The sequence below is a fragment of the Ursus americanus genome, chromosome 4 (assembly GCF_024610735.1).
Source record: "Ursus americanus isolate L20-20 chromosome 4, mUrsAme1.1.p, whole genome shotgun sequence".
Classification (NCBI taxonomy): domain Eukaryota; kingdom Metazoa; phylum Chordata; class Mammalia; order Carnivora; family Ursidae; genus Ursus; species Ursus americanus.
The window spans coordinates 78,338,259-78,342,596 of record NC_142130.1 but is presented as its reverse complement, the minus strand read 5'-3'; the positions used below and the strand labels follow the sequence as shown (position 1 = coordinate 78,342,596).

General features: G+C 39.8%; 1 pseudogene; it reads left to right on the top strand.

The window, feature by feature from the left end:
- The first annotated feature begins 3,509 nt into the window (after positions 1-3,509).
- On the top strand, positions 3,510-4,053 carry LOC123784353 (ADP-ribosylation factor 2 pseudogene; annotated as a pseudogene).
- Positions 4,054-4,338: the final 285 nt, after the last annotated feature.

Genomic DNA, 4,338 nt, shown 5'->3' with positions numbered 1-4,338 from the left:
TACATTGGGATTCCAAGAAAGAACTTTGATGCAAGACAATTTTGAGATAACTGAATTATATGCCAGGGGAAGACTAGGTAAGAATGTTATCGATAGTAAATGAAGAATTTGAAATAAGGGAAACCTTGTTTCTACTTATATAACACAGAATAGCCTTTAGAAAAGTGGGAGCAAATTAAACAACAACAACAACAACAACAACTGTATTTCCTTTGGGAGCTGCCATCAATTATCTACTTTATTTTCTTCATTTGAAAAATGGGGATGGTAACTGTACCTGACTCATTAAGTTGTGGTGGCTGATGTAGTAATTATACTGTAGTTATGGCAATACTTGCACAAGAGTATTCTGCAAGCATGTGTTAAGTAAATAAAAATGATGGGCAGGTTGGTAGATAGAAGAAAGAAGAAATGAAGAGAGAGAAGGCGGGACTAAGGGAGAGAGGGAGAGACAGAAGGAAAGGAAAGAGGGAGAAGGAGGCAGAAAGAGGAAAGAGAGAGGAAGATAGCCTTCTTACACATGAGTTCAAGTTTCTTGGCTCAGGTCATGATCTTGGGGTCCTGGGATGGAACCCCACGTCCGGCTCCCTGATCAGCAAGGAGTCTGCTTCTCCCTCTTCTTCTGACCCTCCCCTCCACTCATGCTCTCTCGCTGTCTTGGTCTCTCTTTCTGAAATAAATAAGTAAAATCTTAAAAGTTTCTCGTCTATGATGTAGATAGATAGATGATAGATAATCATAGATCTATTTGAACATGCTTATAACTGTATCTATATCTGTATCTGTATATCTACTGAGAACAGAATTTGTGGCTCTTGGAATTTACACATGTTCAACTCTTTAAGGCTGTTGCCAAACTACTTTGTAAAGATTTTCTTTCTTTTTCTTGTCATTTTCCCCCTACAATTTATGCTTACATGGGTAGTTATGAAGGTTTGTATTTTGCTATATCCCTGCCAACATTTGTCATTATAGGCCTTTTAATTTTTGTTAGATATGAAATGATTTCTCACTGTGTTTCATCTGCATTTTTCCACTTACTAATAAGGTTAGGCATGTTTTTATTCTGTGAAAAGTTTGTTGATGTTCAGTGTTTTCAGGGGATGACCTTTGCCTGAGTTCTTTTATATATCTTATATTCTAGGATTTTTTTTTTCAGTTTTTAGCAAATTTATAAATTTGTGACCTTATTTTCAATCTTTTCATGGGGCACTTTAATTAACAGAAACATTAATTTTATTATATATTCTAAATTATCAATCTTTTCAATTGTATTTGAGATTTTTTTGTCTTGTTTGAAGATATTTTAATACTGGGAGGTGTGCCATTAATCATTTGTATCTTTTTTGAAGGTTTTGAGGTACTGTCTTTCATATTTATGTTATGCTTCATTCTGGAGTTGATGTGCATACAAACCAAATATAATTTTTTCCACATTTATAATCAGTTCCACTGCTATTGACTGGAATGTTTATACCTTTCCCACTGATATGGCTTTAGCTCATGCATAGTTTAAAAATATATATGGGTCTGTTTCTGAGCTCCATGTTAACTTAGTTATATTTCTGAAAAAAAACTATACTTATATATTACTTATTAATGTCTAAATAAATTCATCATGTACCCTGTTCCAAAAATATGTTCTTTTTTGTCTTTTAAGCCTCCATATACACTTTTGAAGCAATTTTCAGTTGTTTTAATTACTGTAAAATTTGGTTATATGAGACTGTGTTCCAAAAAATCTGCATCTTATAAAAGACAAATGTGTATTTTTCTCACTTAAAATCTCCATCCAGTGGAGGCCCTACTCTATGGTATTGTCAAGGGCTGTGAATTCTATTAATTTGTTCATTCGCCCTTCTACAAATTTGCCCTCATCCACATATGCCAAAGCAACTCTGCAATATATCCTTATTCCATATAGAAAGAAGGCAGGGAAGTCAAAGGTGAGGGGCAAATCCCATTTATTTAATGGGAAAACCCTGAAATTGCATACATTTAAAAATTTTTTCTTCAACTTCTTATTGGAGGGAATTTAGTCCTATGAACATACCTACCTGCTAGGGAGTAAAGAAAATGTTATCTTGGGGCGCCTGGGTGGCACAGCGGTTAAGCGTCTGCCTTCGGCTCAGGGCGTGATCCCAGCGTTACGGGATCGAGCCCCACATCAGGCTCTTCCGCTATGGGCCTGCTTCTTCCTCTCCCACTCCCCCTGCTTGTGTTCCCTCTCTTGCTGGCTGTCTCTCTCTGTCTAATAAATAAATAAAATATTTTTTTAAAAAAAAGAAAATGTTATCTTTCTTTTTTTTTCTGGATAATGATATACTCAGGATAAAACTTAAAAATCAAGATTCTGTTACCATGGAAGAACATAAAGGGACAGTGACCTTTTTCATTGTTGTTAATTTATTTCTGTGGCTATCCAAATATCCATGCACTTACTTCTCAGTCATGGAACAAATTCTTTTTCTCCAGCAAGAAAATCCTAAATTAATATAGTAACTAAAAATCCATGAAGAATGAAGAATGTTCAGCAAGTTCCGCTATGGACATTTAGTTTAGACAGCTAAGAGACAAGTAGTATGTTTATACACCCCATGTTGAAATATGGATTAGGAATAGGAACACTGAAATAAAAATTCATTTAGAAAGAGGAAGAAGAAGAAATACAATCGCCTTGTCCAAAGCATTTATCAAATGTCAGTGGGTAGGACTCAGCACTTTAGAAACAACTTTGTTGTTCAGTGTCTAATGCGCCATCTGGCCCTACCTCTGGGGAGTTTTGCCTGTATAGTCATGCCCGAGGTCACATTTAAGAGGAAATTGGAGAATATTCCCCTGAGAGGTTAGTACAGGCTTGGTCTTCTGGAGGATGTTTATTAGTTATATGATGCTTCAGCATATCAAGCTGTCTCTTTGCCAATACAATTACTTGGCTAACTTAAAGTCCCCATCCCTTAAGAGTGTGATGTGCATAGTAACTTCTAAAGGGTACAGTATAGAAAGTTGAGAATAAAAGAATAACTTGACACTGGAGAAAGCTGACAAACACCCCTTCAATCAACTGATGAAAGACAGCATAAACAGTGAAAAGTTATGTTGACAGTAGGTACTCTTGGTAAGACATGAAGAAAACAGCACTTTACCTCTGCAGTCTTTATCCCGCAAACCCATAACCCCAGTTTGACCATGAGAAACACATCAGACAAAATTAAGCTGATGAAGAGTTTATCAATATCTGACCAGTGCTCCTCAAAACTGTTAAGGTCATCAAAAACAAGGAAGGTCTGAGAAACTGTTCACCATCTCGAGGAACCTATGGAGATATTATGAGTAAATGTAATAGGATGTCCTGGATGGGGTACTAGAACAGAAAGAACATGAGATTAAAGGTATAAAATCTTAGTGCGAATAAAACCAATGCTTGGCTCAGAGAAGCAGCCTCCCCAAGGTCGTCGGCGGTCAGGGGTTTCTCTGGCCAGCATCGCTCCCACCGATCTACGTACGGCATGGGGAATTTTTACGCAAAAGTCTTCAAGTGTCTTTTTTGGCAAAAAAGAAATGTGCATCCTCATGGAGGGCCTGGATGCTCTGGGGAAGACCACTACCTTGTAAAACTGAAGCTGGGTGAGATCGTGACCACCATTCCCACCATAGGTGTCAGTGTGGAAACCGTGGAGTACAGGAACATCAGCTTCACCGGGTGGGATGCGGGCGGCCAGGACAAGACCAGCCCTCTGTGGCGCCACTGCTCCCAGACCACACAAGGTCTCATCTTGGTGATTCACAGCAACAACAGAGGGCTTGTGAACCGGACCCCTGAGGAGCTCACGAGGATGCTGGTGGTGGATGAGGTCAGGGATGCGGTCCTCCTGGTGTTGTGAACAAACAGGACCTCCCCAAACCATGAATGCGGCCAAGACAAAGGACGAGCTGGGTCTGCACTCCCTGCGCCCCAGAAACTGGTACAATCAGGCCACCTGTGCCACCAGCGGGACGGAGCTCTATGAGGGGCTGGACCCGCTGTCCAATCAGCTCCAGAACCAGAAGTGAGCCGCGCTCCTCCTCCGCTCTCCTTCTCACTCCCTCCCACCCCTCGCTTTACCTTGTGGGGGGAGCGGGGCTAAGGCAGAAGCTGTCTCCGTGGTCCCTTACAGTGTGCTTCACCACGCTGTAAATGTTCAGGCTTAGCCTGCAGCCGGGTGTTCGTTCAATGTAATTTTGGTTGCCAACGAGGCAGTATTTAGTACTCCTATGCAATATAACTTAGCTTTTTTTTTTTTTTTTTTTTTTTTAAAGAGAGAATCAACCCACTGTTAGAAGGGTTTTTAGGCACAC